The sequence below is a fragment of the Cebus imitator genome, unplaced genomic scaffold (assembly GCF_001604975.1).
Source record: "Cebus imitator isolate Cc_AM_T3 unplaced genomic scaffold, Cebus_imitator-1.0 Scaffold84, whole genome shotgun sequence".
In the NCBI taxonomy this organism is placed as follows: Eukaryota; Metazoa; Chordata; class Mammalia; order Primates; family Cebidae; genus Cebus; species Cebus imitator.
The window spans coordinates 228,411-245,036 of NW_016107399.1; the positions used below are offsets into that span (position 1 = coordinate 228,411).

Sequence of the window (16,626 nt, forward strand, 5' to 3'; positions counted from 1 at the left end):
AAATTGTGCTTTAGGTTCTGGGATACATGTGCAGATCTTGCAGGATTGTTGCATAGGTACACACATGCCAGGGTGGTTTGCTGTCTCTATCCCTCCGTCACCTACATCAGGTATTTCTCCCAATGTTATCCCTTCCCAACCTCTCCACCCCCCACTATCCCTCCCCTAGCCCCCCACCCCACAAAAGACTCCAGTGTGTGATGTTCCCCTCCCTGTGCCTATGTGTTCTCATTGTTCAACACCCACCTGTGAGTGAGAACATGTGGTGTTTGGTTTTCTGTTCTTGTGTCAGTTTGCTGAGAATGATAGTTTCCAGATTCATCCATGTCCCTACAAAGGACACAAACTCATCGTTTTTTATGGCTGCATGGTATTCCATGGTGTATACGTGCCACATTTTCTTTGTCCAGTCTATCATTGATGGGCATTTTGGTTGATTCCAGGTCTTTGCTATTGTAAACAGTGCCACAATGAACATATGTGTGCATGTGTCTTTATAATTGAATGATTTATAATCCTTTAGGTATATACCCAGTAATGGAATTACTGGGTCAAATGGAATTTCTATTTCTAGATCCTTGAGGAATCGCCACACTGTCTTCCACAATGGTTGAACTAATTTACACTCCCACCAACAGTATAAAAGTGTTCCTATTTCTCCACATCCTCTCCAGCATCTGCTGTCTCCAGATATTTTAATGATTGCCATTCTAACTGGTGTGAGATGGTATCTCAATGTAGCTTTGATTTGCATTTCTCTAATGACCAGCGATGATGAGCTTTTGTTCATGCAGAGTTCTGTAGATGTCTATTATGTCTGCTTGGTGCAGATCTGCATTCAAGTTCTGGATATCCTTGTTGATTTTCTGTCTCGTTGATCTGTCTAATATTGACAGTGGAGTGTTGAAGTCTCCCACTATTATTGCGGGGGAGTCTAAGTCTCTTTGTAGGTTGTTAAGAACTTGCTTTATGTATCTGGGTGCTCCTGTATTGAGTGTGTATGTATTTAGGATAGTTAGCTCTTCTTGTTGCATTGATCCTTTTACCATTATGTAATGCCCTTCTTTGTCCCTTTTGATTTTTGTTTAAAGTCCATTTTATCAGAGACTAGGATTGTAATCCCTGCTTTCTTTTTTGCTCTCCATTTGCTTCGTAAATCTTCTTCCATCCCTTTATTTTGAGTCTATATGTGTCTTTGCACATGATATGGGTCTCCTGAATACAGCACACTGATGGGTCTTGGCTTTGTATCCAGTTTGCCAGCCTGTGTTTTTTGATTGGGTCATTTAGGCTGTTTACATTTAATGTTAATATTGTTATGTGTGAATTTGATCTGCTACTTTGTTACTGGCTGGTTGTTTTGTCCATTAGTTGACATAGTTTCTTCACTGCATCATTGATCTTTACCATTTGGTACGGTTTTGCAGTGGCTGTTACTGGTTGTTCCTTTCCATGTTTAGCGCTTCCTTCAGGAGCTTTTATAAAGCAGGTCTGATGGCAACAAAATCTCTCAGCATTTGCTTGTCCATAAAGGATTTTATTTCTCCTTTGTTTATGAAGCTTAGTTTGGCTGGATATGAGATTCTGGGTTGAAAGTTCTTTCCTTTAAGGATGTTGAATATTGGCCCTACTCTCTTCTGGCTTATAGTGTTTTTGCCAAGAGATCCACTGTGATTCTGATGGGCTTCCCTTTGGGGGTGACCTGACCTTTCTCTCTGACTGCCCTTAGCATTTTTTCCTTCATTTCAACCCTGGTGAATCTGATGATTATGTGCCTTGGGGTTGCCTTCTTAAGGAGTATCTTCATGGTGTTCTCTGTATTTCCTAGACTTGAATGTTGGTCTGCCTGACTAGATTGGGTACGTTCTCCTGGATAATATCCCAAAGAGTGTTTTCCAGCTTAGGTTCATCCTCCCTATCACATTCAGGTATACCAATCAAGCATAGATTAGGTCTTTTCACTTAATCTCATATTTCTTGGAGGTTTTGTTCATTTCTTTTCACTCTTTTTTCACTAATATTACCTTCTCATTTTATTTCATTGAGTTGATTTTTTTAATCTCTGATATCCTTTCTTCTGCTTGATCAATTCAGCTATTGAAACTTGTATATGCTTCGCAAAGTTCTTGTGCTGTGTTTTTCAGCTCCATCAAGTCTTTTATGTTCTTCTCTAAGCTGGTTATTCTCGTTAGCATTTCATCTAACCTTTTTTCAAGGTTCTTAATTTCTTTGCATTGGGTTAGAACATGTTCCTTTAGCTCAGAAAAGTTTGTTATTACCTACCTTTTGAAGCCTCCTTCTGTCAATTCATCAAATTCATTCTCCATCCTGTTTTGTTCCCTTGCTGGTGAGGAGCTGTGATCCCTTGTTGGAAGAGAAGCATTCTGGTCTTTGATGTTTTCATACTTTTTAAGTTGGTTTCTTCCCATCTTCATGGGTTTATCTACCTTTGATCTTTGAAGTTGGTGATTTTAGTTGGGCTCTCTGAGCAGACACCCTTTCTGTTGATGTTAAAGCTATTTCTTTATGTTTTTTAGTTTTTCTTCTAACAGGCCCCTCTGCTGTAGAATTGCTGGAGGTCCCACTTCAGACCTTGATTGCCTGGAAATCACCCACAGGGGGTGTGAAGCAGCAAGGATTGCTGCCGGATCTTTCCTTTAGTAGCTTCATCCCAGAAAGTTACCCACCAGGTGTCACCCAGAGCTCTCCTCTATGGGGCATTTTTTTTTGTTATTCAGGGTCAGGGAGCCACTTGAGGAGGCAATCTGTCCCTTGTCTGACTGCAGAGGCACGCTGGGCTGCCTCAGACTCAGCCTGGCTGCTGTGTAGGCTTCCTCCAGATTTTGTTTACACAGGTGAGATTAGAACCACCTCCACAATGACAGACACTCTTGCCCCCATCAAGCTCGACTGTCCTGGGTCAAGCTCAAACTGATGTGCTGGCTGTGAAACTCTCAAGTGAGAGGACATCAGTTTGCTGGTCTTTGTGAGGGTGGGACCTGCCAAGCCATATCACCTGTCTCCCTGTTTTCAGTTCTCTCTCCTCCTGGGAGGCTGGGTAGATCCATCCTGCAGGCACTCTCAGCACTAGTCAAAACTTCCGTGCAGATCTGTACTGACAACCTGAGGTACCAGGCCAGCCAGAGCTGTTGCTCAGATCTGTGTTGGTAACATGCAGTGCTTTTCAGCCAGGTGGTGTTCTCCTGGATTGTGGGTTGCAACGGCGATGGGAGAAGCACAGTATCTGAACCGGAGTACCGAGAGGGTAAAGTTCCCAATCCTCTGTCCAGTTGCACTTCCTAGGTGGGGCAGCACCCTGTCCTCCCTCAGTTTGCCCTCTTTGGGCTATACCCACTGTCCAACCAGTCCCGTTGAAATGAACCTGGTACTTCTCAGTTGGAAATGTGGAGATCATTTGCCTTCTGCATCTCTCTCTCTCTCTGGGAACTGTACTCCGGAGCTGTTCCTATTCAGCCATCTTGGTGGGAGTGTTCAGGAACTCCCAATTTACAATTTGTTTGTCAGGACACCTGGCCTGAAATTGCAACTGGCATCTGACACGGAAGCAGTCTTGTAGAACTGAGTCCTTAAAGTGAGGGATCTGAAGCTAGCTCCAGGTAGATAGTGACAGCATTGAATTGAATTGTTGGATATCAAGTTGTTGTGAGAATCAGAAAATTGAAATTGTTAGTGTCAAAAAACAACTCAGAGCTAGAGATGCATTCAAAGCTCAGGCCTGGCCTGGTGTGGTGGCTCATGCTTGTAATCCCAACATTTTTGGAGGCCAAGGTGGAAGGACTGCTTGAGCCAAGGAGCTTGAGATCAGCCTGAGCAACATAGGGAAACTCCATCTCTACAAAAAATAGAGAGTTAGTGGGGCATGCTTGTACACACTTGTAGTCCCAGCTACTCAAGAGGCTGAGTTGGAAAGATCACTTGAGCCTGGGAGTTCGAGGCTGCAGTGAGCTGTGATCATGCCACTGAATTCCAGCCTGAGGAGTTGTGATCATGCCACTGCACTCCACCCTGTCCCAAAAACCAAACCAAAAATGTTTAGGCTGTTCTCAAGTCTTCTTTGATTTTTATTAACCCCTAACTTTTCACACATTTCCTCTGTCTGTGTGCATGACTCTGTCTTCTAAGGAAGTGAGGTAGGCTTGGGCCCTTTATAGTCCCAGATACACATGGCCTCCAGTCAACCTGGGACATGTAATAATCTTCTTAGTGCCCCCATGTTTAGTTCATATCCAAGAGTTCATTGTTAAATCTCTGGCAAATTTGCTAGTCCATTGCATGGTCCCCAAACAGGGCTATAACCTCAGGCTAGTAAAGATGCTGGCTCATCCTGTTCACTCACTCTTATGAATATGAGATTGACACTTTAAATGATTAAAGTCCAGATTAAGAAGGACACCTTCTAGCAGTGGCAGCTAAATTGCTGATTTTCACAGCTTGTCCTGCTCTGGTTGAAATACTATGCCAACAAACTGATATAGTAATTTTCAAGAATAAATGTCAAGACTAAATATTATTCAGTTTATTGGAGACTTGGGTTATTTCCAGAGAAGTGAAATGGTTATTTTTTTACATTTCTTTTTAGCATTATAATTGCTTTTTCAGGAGAGGATATGCTAATCTCCTTACTACATCATTGCAGACATAGGAGTAATTTGAATAAAGTTTACTTTAAAGGAAGTAGAAAATAGATGCTTAGGATATATAATAAGTAATAGAGAGAAGAAGAAAGGAAGAAAGGAAAGAAATAAATAGAATTTTCAAACCATACATATGGAGATTGTAAGGGCTGGTTTTGAGATATAGAATCAGTTCAGACCCTTAAGACCCTTCAAATCAAGAATGGGTACACAGATGCCTAAATAGCTGGTAAAATAAGAGTCTACCTCCTGAATTATAATGTGCACATTTTTATCCATTCCAACTATAAAGAATGTCTTGCTTCCTGTAGAACTACAACAAAATAATTACTGAGAGGATAAAGATACCTCATGACAATACCTTCTGGGTATAATACTCCCAGTTATGAGTTGTGCAGACAGATATATATTTAAAAATTTTTTTTCATAATGATGCTTATGTTTATATAGTTAATTACTATAAATCTGTAACTAAAACCAAGGTTATAGTAGCTCAATAAATAGAAGTTAAAGATAAGTCAATTTTGTAGCTTTGCTTTTGACTTTTGTTTCTTGGCTTTTATATTACTTAAACAATTTTAAAGGCTAATGAATGGCTGTCCATGTCCATTCCTGTCTGACCTAGAACATTTAGTGTATAAGTCTTTTGACTCCAAGTCTCTTGGCCATAAGCATCCCAACAAGGGACAAGATGGACTTGAGGCCAGCAACTATGCCACGCTGGCAATACTATGGAACAAAATAAAAATGTGGTGGCCATTAATGTTGCCTCTGGCAAATCTTGGCCTGAAGGAGAAGACTATAAACCAAAAATAAAATTCTAAGCCCCCAGCCATTTGAACCTACCCCTCCTCTCAGCCAAGGGCATTCCGAAGTTAACCTGAAAAAATAGTTCAGGTCATAATGGGAATTGGGAGTCAGACATGCTCATTTTATCCTCCTCCCTTTTGTAATTCAAAAAACGCTGACCAGCATTAACATCAACACAGACCTTAAGTCTGACAAGAAACATTTACAATCTATTCTCTCTGAAGCCTGCTAGCAGGAGGCTTCATCTGCATGATAAACTTTGGTCTCACAACTCATTATCTTAACCCAGACATTCCTTTCTATTGATTCCAGGTCTTTAGATAATAATTTAACTCTTTCAACCAATTGCCAATCAGAAAATCTTTAAATTTACCTATGACCTGGAAGCCCCTGCTTTGAGTTGCCCCACATTTTCAGATAAAAACCCACGTACATTTTACATGTATTGATTGATGCATTATGTCTCTCTAAAACGTATAAAGGCAAGCTGTGCTCCAACCACCTGGGACATATGTCAGGACCTTCTGAAGGTTGTGTCACAAGTGCATCCTTAACGTTGGCAAAATAAACTTTCTAAATTGATTGGTACTTTTATCAGATACTTTTGGGTTCACATAATAAATGACAACTAAACCCCTGGCTCATCCTTTAAAATGCAGGACATACAGGGAATTAAGGCCCTTTGTTTTGGGTCAAATGAGTGTTGCTAGGTGAAGAATGGTAGGTGAAAATGCCATATAAACTGCATGATTTTTACAAATGGTAGTGGTTCTTCTGTCGAGCCCATCACTACTGTACCATCAATAAAGTTCAACTTAATAAGCCCTGTGTCTCATTCACTGTCTCTGGGTCTCTTCTTTGGCCTCTCAGATATGGTGCCATCCCTATTGGAATCAACAGGGGTTGAACATGACAGGAACACAAATAGATAATTCAAAGAAATCAAGAAAACAATTCGTGACCTGAATGAGAAATTGAAAGATAGATATCACCAAAAGAATCAATCAGAAATCCAGGAACTAAATAATTCAATAAATGAAATTAAAAATTCAATTGAGAGCTTCAACAATAGACTAGATTAAGCAGTAGAAAGAATTTCTATATTCAAAGAAAGATCTTCTGAAATAACCCAGACAGACAAAAAAAAAAATAAATAAAAACAATAGAGAAAGCCTACATGCCTGAAATTCTAAACATTTGCATATTTGTTTGCTTAAATTCTAAACATTTGCATATTTGTTTGCCTGATGGTGTCAAGCAAACAAATATCAAATGTTTAAAATTTCAGAAAAAGAAGAGGTGGAAAAGGACATAGAAAACCTACTTGATAAAATAATAGCAGAAAACTTCCTGAGTCTTGCAAGAAATAGAAACATCCAGATACAGAAAGCTTAAAAATTCCCAAATGATTAAATCCAGAAAGGTCCTGTCTGAGGCACATTAGAGTCAAAAGTCAAAGACAAAGAGAAAACTCTAAAAACAGAGAGAGAAACATTAAGAAACATATAAGGGGATTTCCATCAGACTCACAGATTTCTCACCCTATAGGCCGTGAAAAGTGCTGAAAGAAAAAATGCTACACTATAAAATACCATAGCCAACAAATCTATCCTTCAGATTTGTAGAAATAAAATCTTTCTTAGGCAAGTAAAAACTGAGAAAAATCATTAGACTGGCCACTAAAAAATGCTTAAGGGAGGTCTAAACCTAAAAATGAAAGAATAATCTCTACTACCATGAAAACACAAAAGTAATAACTCAGTGGTAGAGCAGATACACAAATGAAAAAGCTTAAAAAAATCACGTTATTACTACGAAATCACAAAGACAAAAAATTAGGGAGTAAGAAAGGAATAAAAAATATACCAAATAATTAGAAACAAGTTAACCAAGTGACAGGAGTAAGTCCTCATATATCAGTTACAACCTGGAATGTAAGTGGCTTAAATTCTCCAATTAAAAGATACAGATTGGCTGAGTGAATTGAAAAACAATACTCAAATATATGCTGCCTACAAGAAATTCACTTCACTTATAAATACATACATAGACTGAAAGTGAAGAAATAGAAAAAAAATATGTCATGTAATAGAAACCAAAAGCACCCAGCAGTGGCCATACATATATCAGATAAAATAGACTTCAGGTTAAAAAAAAAACATAAAAAGAGACAAAGAAGGTCATTATATAATGATAAAGGTAGTAATTCAGCAAGAGACTATAACATTGTAAATACTTGCATCCAGAGATATAAAGTAGGTATTATTCGAGCTAAAGACAGAGCTAGAGCCCAAAACAATAATAATTGGGGACTTCAACAGCTCACTTTCAGCATTTGACAGATCATCCAGACAGAACATCAACAAAGAAACATTAGACTTAAAGTCTACCATAGGCAAAATGAATTTAGTTGACATTTACAAAACACTTCATCCAACAGCTGCAGAACACACATTCTTCTCATCAGCCCATGGAACATTCTACAGGATAAACCACGTTAGGCCACCAAACAAATATTAACAAATATAAGAAAATGAAATAATATCAAGTATCTTCTCAGCTTACAATGAAATAAAACTAGAAATCAATGAGAAAAGCAACTTTGGAAACTGCACAAATAATAGAAACAGAAAAAAAAAAAGATTCTAAATGACCATTGAGTCAATTAAGAAATTAAAAAGAAAATTTTTTAAATGTATTGAAACAAATGAAAATAAAAACACAATATACCGAAAACCTATGGGACATAGCAAAAGCAGTCTTAAGAGGAAAGCTTATAGCAATAAACAACTACATCAAAACTACTGAAACATTTTCAGTAAACAAGGCACCTCAAGGAATTAGAAAAGCAAGAAGCAGCCATCCCCAAAATTTGTAGAAGAAAAGAAATAATAAGTTCAGAGCAGAGCTAAATAAAACAGGAAGTTTAAAACATAACACAAAAGATAAACAAAATGAAAAATTGGATTTTTGATAATATAAATAGATGAACCATTAGCTTGACTGAGAAAAAAAGAGAAGACACATATTAATAAAATCAGAAATGAAAAAGGAGGAATTACAACTTGATACCACAGAAATACAAAGGATTATTAGAAAGTATTATAAATAACCACACCAAATTTTATAAAGAAAAAGAGGTTTAATGGACTCACAGTTCCATGTGCCTGGGGAGGCCTCACAATCATGGTGGAAGGTGAAAGGCACATCTTACATGACAGCAGGCAAGACAGAATGAGAGCCAAGTGAAAGGGGAAACCCCTTATAAAACCATCAGATCTCATGAGATTTATTCACTAGCATGAGAGCAGTATGGGGGAAACTGACCCCATAATTCAATCATCTTCCACTAGGTCCCTTCCACAACACATGGGAATCATGGGAATTACAATTCAAGATGAGATTTGGGTGGGGTCACAGCCAAACCATATCAGCAAATTATTCTGTATTACCTTTTCCTGGACAAGTTCCCAAAGACAATCCCCTTTAAAGTATTGATATGGGCCAGGTGCAGTAGGTCACACCTGTAATCCCAGCACTTTGCGAAGCCAAGGCAGGCAGATCACTTGAGGTCAGGAGTTCGAAACCAGCCTGGCCAACATGGTAAAACCCCATCTCTACTAAGAATACAAAAGTTAGCCGGGTGTGGTGGTAGGTACCTGTAATCCCAGTTACTTGGGAGGCAGAGGTTGCAATGAGCCAAGATTGCGCCACTGCCCTCCAGCCTGGGTGACAGAGTAAGACTCCATCTAAAAAAAAATTATATGTATATATACATAAATGGTTCATCTCTGTGTCCCCACACAAATCTCATGTCAAATTTTAATTTCCAGTGTTGGAGCAGGGGCCTGGTGGGAGGTGATTGAATCATGAGGGTGAACTTCACCCTTGCTGTTCTGTTGATAAAGTTCTAAAGAAATCTGGTTGTTTGAAAGTCTGTAGCACCTTCCCCTTCTCTGCCTCTCTTTCTCTTTCTCTCTCTCTCTCTCTCTCTCTCTCGCTCCTCTGCTCTGGCCATGTGAGGACCGTGCCTGCTTCCCCTTTGCCTTTGCCATGAATAAGTTTCCTGAGGCTTCCCCAGAAGCAGAATCCTGTACAGCCTATAGGACCATGAACTAATTAACTCTCTTTCTTAATAAATTACTCAGTCTCAGGTATGTCTTTATAGCAGCGTGAGAACAGACTCATACAAGTATTTAATTTATGCACACACACACACACACACACACACACACACAAACCCCACTATATATATACAGTCAGCCCTCTGTATCCATGTGTTCTGCATCTGGGGATTCAACCAACCATGGATCAAAAATATTTGAAAAACAAACCAATAAAACAATGACGAAATGATGAAAATTTAAAAACCAGTACAACAACTATTTAGACAACATTTACATTGTATTAAGTATTATAAGTAATCTAGAGATAATTTAAAATATATAAGAAGATGTGCAGAGGTTATGTGTAGATACTATGCCATTTTACATAAGGGACTTGAGCATTAGTAGATTTTGGTATCCATGGGAAGCGGGGAGTGGGGATAGTCCTGGAACCAATCTCCCACAGATACTGAGGATGACCATACACGTATATGTATATATAATTTAATTATATATGTAAATTAATTTACATACATATACAATGTACAGTATACAAGTATATATAAATTCTTCCTCTATTTTTTCCTGTTTCATCTTTTTCTTATTATTTATGCTCAATTTCATTTGTCTATTTTATAAAAAGATTATCTCTCTAATCTCATTTTCCTTTTATTGTTTTTAATCAAGCATACTCTTTATCAATGATCATATTTTCAAAAATAAATTGGATGCTTTTTGATGCTTCTTAACTAAGCTTTCTTTATGGTAATGTTTTATTTTTATCTTCCATTTTTAATCTAATCTCTGCCAGCTCAATACTCTTTGTTTTTAACCTCTTATTTTTAGCCCTCACATTTGCAGTACCATATGTAAATTTTTTGGGACAGTTAGAAAAAGTGTTTTTTTAAGTTTTTGTTCCTTTGAGGGGGGATAATGTTATTCTATACTTTCATTCCTTTTTTTATAGTTATTATATGTATTCCCTGTGCTGTTTATAGCTTATCTTTGAACAGGAAATCCATTTTGTAAAAACGAAGTGTGTGAAGTGGGGTAAATCTGGGGAAGATAAAAGCTTAAATGTAGGTGCTATTTCAGAACACTTTCTCACAAGATCTTCATTGTTCCTCTGCTCTTGGAACATCTCTCTCAGTTTGCATTTCTTTCCTGTGCAATAAGTAAAAAATTAATAATAGGGTTCATACTGAAACTATGCATGCCAAAGTTTTCCTGCGGAGAAATTTTCCAATTTTTGCTCAACAACTGCAAAATTCTTTGCATTTCTCTTCTTACCTTTACTCTGCCTCAACACCAGATAGTTTCTCTATGTAGAATGCTAGGGCAAAGAAAATAACAGAACAGTTCCCCTTTGAGTCTTACTCTCCTTATCGTCTTTACCTGGAAACAGCTTTACAGAGATACTCCCAGGCCTTCACCTATTCCCCTAGCCCTGCTGGTCATGCTTTTTCATGCACTTACACTCCTGGCCCTCACTAGTTCATTAAAAAATCACCATTAGCTTTTAGGACCATGCCATTCATTTCCTAAGTAAATTTATACACTGGCAGATGTCTAAAATAATGGTTATCCACTCTTGGCCTGTGCAGTGGACTTGTTTGGCCCATGCCATTTGGTTGTATGTTACAACTAGTGGCATGAGGTTTCTGAGATAAACTTATTAGTTCTTTTGGACCAAAGATCCACCTGCCAAGTTTCTTCCATATGCTTTCTGAATGGGCAAGATATTATGTTTCTCTTTAATATGACTCCTCCAATACTACCCAAATTAACAGAATAGTCAGTCAACCTATTTACATCTTTGAGTAATTCTGCTGGTGATGTCATATTTAGGCAGCCACTCTGCATGAACTTTATTGCATTTCACCACAGCTTTCTCATTAATTTGTCCTAATGTTACAGCATTGAGTGGATTGCCTTTATATTTTAAGGTTTTCTTATAGAGTTCTCCTCAGTTTATTACTAATAAAGGTAGAGTTTTATGCTAAAATTTAGTTGTAATTTGCACTGCATTTCCTGAAGGGAGGCTTTCAGTCTGTCATCATAACTTGGAAGTGTCAAAACTGATGTTTAATATTGCTGATAATCTTGACAGTTGAGTGTCTTGTAAAACATACAGCCAGAAAATATATTAATTTTTTCTAAAAATTAGATAAATTTAAAAGCACGTCAGTTTTTAGAAGGCCCTTCTTGACTCTAGTACTTTTTACTTTTTTTTTCCTAAGTAATGGATACTGTAGAACCTACAAATTTGGATCCAAAAAAGGACTGAACATAAAGCTCTGAAATTACATTCAATAATTCTCTACTGTATTTAAACAAAAAGACATAATCGTCATCTGCAAATGGACTTCAGGTAGTTGGGAGATAGCAGAGAAGGAAGAGAGTTGAAGATAAAGTTTTGACAATGTGGTATAGTGGAAAGAGCTCTTGATTGGGAGTCACTGTCAGTCATCTGTTGTTCCACCATGCAACGTGATGTGCAGCAGCACATGGTTCTGGAAAGATTACCAAACATGCCCCTATGATCAAATCCAGCGAAGACTTTCCAAACCGTATCTTTTTGGATCTCTCTGAAGCATTTGATGTTAACCACTCACTTCTTGAAAGTCAGTTCTCTCCTTCAGCACATATACAAATGCTCTATTGATTCTTTTTCTCCTCTCTGATCATTTATCAGTAAGTATGTGTTTGTGTGTATTTTACAAGCTCTTAGCAGGGCCAATAGTCTTCATTATTTATACGATATTTTTAGTGATCTCATCTACTCTCATCATTTCAAGTAAATTGATGACTCCCACATATATCACCCTAGTCTGACTCTATCATGAACGTTAGCCTCACATGTCCTTCTGGACACATCAACTTGGATGCCACACAGGAACCTCAATCTCACTGTGTTCAAAATGAAATTTATTGTTTTATTACAAATGCAAATTTATTTCGCTCCAATACTTAGACAGCATCATCGATACAGCCTCTCAGTTAGAAACCTAAAAGTAATCACAGACTCCTCAACACTAACAATTCTCAACTTCCTTGAATTTTCCCCTCCTTGGCAATTTTATGTTGTTATATTCCAGTATGACCACCGTTCTAGATCATGGCCTCATCACCTCTTTCCTGGGCTACTCTTATTACTTCCTAAGTAGTCACCTTTTCCCCATATTGCAACCAGAATATCAAATAAATTTACATTTATATTTTCAGTTTTAAAATCCACATTCTACTGTTCTACAAAATAAAACCTAAGTACCTGTCAATGTTGCCCTATAAGACTTAGTTCCTACCTAGCAAAGCTCTTGCCATTTCTTGCCTCCACCCTTTTCAGCTTGTTTGTTCATATATACATAATACCCCTACGCCTTTGCTCTTCCAGTTATCTTTCTCTGGAATGCCCTTCCTACCCTTCTTGATGTGTCCAACTCATGTGCCATCTTCTCCAAAAAGGCTTTTCAGAAACAGCAAATCAGACACTTTGTATACTGTATCATAGAATTACAATACAATACTAAATTTTCTTTCTTTTTTCTTTTTCTCTTTCTTTCTTTTCTTTCTTCTTTCTTTTTCTTAGAAACAGAGGTTTTATTTCACATGGTCCACAGTCAGATATCACATTACCTCATGGAGGAGGGCCCCTGGGTGGGAGTCCCTGTGCAGTACTTGGTGGGGTTTATGGCCGGGGGAGATGCAGTAGTGTAGCTGGTGAGGCCCAGAAGGGGAGAAAGAGGGCTGGGAGCTCCTTAAAACCTACTGAGGGGCTGGTGCTGTGGCTCATGCCTGTAATCCCAGCACTTGAGGAGGCCGAGGTGGGTGGATCATCTGAGGCCAGGAGTTCCAGACCAGCCTGGCCACCATGGTGAAACCCTGTCTCTACTAAAAATAGAAAAATTAGCCAGTGTCGTGGAGCACCTGCAGTCCCAGCTACTTGGGAGGCTGAGGCAGGGGAATCCCTTGAGCCAGGGAGGTGGAGGTGCAGTAAGCCAAGATCGCCCCTGCACTCCAGCCTGGGCAACAGCAACAAGTTAAAAAAAAAAAAATGAGGTTATGGGGAGGGCAGAGTAGCATAGAGATGGGGTCAAGCTTACCCCCAACAACTCAGAATTCCGCTTCCTTGTACGGGCCTCACTTACCCCACAGGGCCCCAGGGCAGGTCTGAGGGTCTGAGGTTTGTTGCTCTGAGGGTCGTAGGGAAATCCAGCCACTTGGGAGCCTGAAATATTTAGCATCGTAGTCAGGCCCCCTTTCCCAGGGGACCTATTTCCCAGCACCCCCTCCACTGTCTCCACCCCATTCCTCCGGTGAAAAAAATAAGTTTTTCTTTTGTTAATACTTCCTGAAACTTTTGCAGGTACGGAAACCACAAACTGATTGGGTGACAAAAGTGGGAAGAGGCGAGGCAACCGGAAACGTTCGGGGGCGGTTCCTTCCAAGCCCAGGTCTCTTCTCCCCAGCACAGCTCTGCCCACATCCTGGACATGCCATCAGGGACCCTCACACTACACAGATCTGGATACAACCTTAACCCCTTACCCTGAATCCTGGTGGCTCAATCTTGCAAAGGACCAAGGCAAGGGGAAAAAAGCCCTGCTGATCCCACGAGCCACTCACAGACCCTCGGTTGTTTCGCAGCACTGAACAGGTTAAGAAAAAAAAAAAGATGAAAACACAGAAAAACCCAAACACCCAGATGGGAAGACGATGTGGGGAGAGAGCATGCTGGGAGCCTTAGCAGCCGGCCTCCTCCTGTAGGAAGGGGGATATTCAGGGACCTCCCCGCTGCCAGGCAGTTGGCGGCGTCAGAGGGAGCCCCATTGGCCATTGTGCCTTGCGGGCAGTATTTGGGGTCATGTATCTGCCAGCCCAGGCCAAAGACGTGGCCACTTTGGTTGGCGCCCTGCTGTAGCCCATCTGCAGGGACATGGAGGAGCTGTCTCACTTGTCGATTCCCAGCTCGGTGTCATAGACGTGCCGCTGTGTCCCAGGAGCCGTCATACCCACCTGGCTGGCACACTTGTTGGTACCCATCTGGAGGCTGATGGTCGAGTGGTCCATGGGGGGCAGGATGTGGTTCTTGGGGTTGTAGAGATGCCTCCTGGTGCCGTATGCGGTCATGCCCGACTGGCTGGTGCATTTGTTGGTGCCCATCTGCAGCCCTAGGACGCACTGGCTGGCCTTCATGGTGGTGTCCTCGAAGTTCCACTCCTGCTTCTCTGGGTACTTGATGCCAATGTCCACCCTGCTCTGCAGCCCCTTAGTCTTGGCCTTCCTCGCCAGGGCGAGAAGAGACACCTGCACCTGCGTCATGTTCCCACTGTCAAACAGGTCGTTGGCCTTGAACTGGTCCAAGCGGTTCATGCTGTAGCTGACCATGACCTTGCTGAAGTTGGAGAGGTTTTCTAGCTGGTGCCAGTTCTGCATGGGGTGGTTGATCTTGGGGACTGAGCCCGGCTATAGCTTGTTCATGAGTGTGCATAAGATAATCTCATCCTTCAGGCCCTTCTGGAAGTTGGGGCGGATGGAGAGGCCAGTGAGTCCCTCAATCCAGCTGCGGAGCTCTGCCTCCTTCTGGGGGTCATACTTGGACAGGAGCCGGTGCCTGACCTGGCCAACAGCTGGTACCAGGGGCTCTTGTTGAACCGCTTGGAGCTCATGGCTGGCTGGTACTGTGGCGGGACAGAGCCAAACAGGATGGGGCCCATGCTAAATCTTCAAATTGAGGAAAGGCATGAAATGTATGGCTCTCTAATGAGATAGTAAGATCAAAGGTAGAATTCACCTTTTTTAAAATCTTTGTTCCCTGAATTTCTAAGAACCTGACACATAGTAAGTGCTTAATATATTTCTGTTCTATTAAACTGAATTGTGATATTGACTATGACTCAAACTAATGTGACTTTGAAAAAGTCAATCTTTCTGAATCTTATATTTTATAGTTTAAAATGCTATGTTTGGGCCAATTTATCTTTTAGGTCCCTTCCTGATATAAAATTCTGATTATATAATTTCATTATCTTCTGGCTCAGTGCAACTATAAGCCATTTCATATTGATACAGGAGCTACAAATTATTCAGGCAGATAGGGTAAGAAAGTCCTCAGTAAGGTTTTCATTTGATAAAAAGCAGCCCCAAATCATTTCATTTCTAACAAAAAGCAGTCTGAAAAATCAAGCTGCAAGCATAGATAAGCAAGGTAAAAGCTTGCATAGGTAAATGCTGAGAGCTATGCCAATAGAAAAGGGCTATGTGTAAGCCAGGTATATTCAACATGGAGGTTCCCTCTTCCCTATTCTTTGTTGCACTTGTTAGATATAGTGAACCCCAAGTTTCTCTTCAGAGAATCAATATGTCAGTATGTTCAGCTGACTTATTTTTTAAAGTTTAACTTCCTTGTAGTTTCAGTAAACAACCTTTTCCACTAGTTCTTTTTTTTCCCCCATTTATTTTATTGCATTTTAGGTTTTGGGGTACATGTGAAGAACATGCAAAATTGTTGCATAGGAACACACGTGGCAGTGTGATTTGCTGCCTTCCTCCCCATCACCTACATCCGGCATTTCTCCCCTTGCTATCTCTCCCCAGCTCCCTACCCTCCACTGTCCCTCCCCTATTTCCCCCCAACTGACCCCAGTGTGTAGTGCTCCCCTCCCTGTGTCCATGTGTTCTCATTGTTCAACACCTGCCTATGAGTGAGAACATGCGGTGTTTGATCTTCTGCTCTTCTGTCAGTTTGCTGAGAATGATGGTTTCCAGGTTCATCCATGTCCCTACAAAGGACCCAAACTCATCGTTTTTGATGGCTGCATAATATTCCATGGTGTATATGTGCCACATTTTCCCTATCCAGTCTATCGTCGATGGGCATTTGGGTTGGTTCCAGGTCTTTGCTATTGTAAACTGTGCTGCAATGAACATTCGTGTGCACGTGTCCTTATAGTAGAACGATTTTTAATCCTTTGGATATATACCCAGTAATGGGATTGCTGGGTCAAATGGAATTTCTATTTCTATGTCCTTGAGGAATCGCCACACTGTCTTCC

General features: G+C 40.2%; 1 pseudogene; it reads right to left on the reverse strand.

Annotated features, from left to right (window-relative positions):
• Positions 1 to 12,033: 12,033 nt before the first annotated feature.
• On the reverse strand, positions 12,034 to 15,240 carry LOC119472073 (annotated as a pseudogene).
• Positions 15,241 to 16,626: the final 1,386 nt, after the last annotated feature.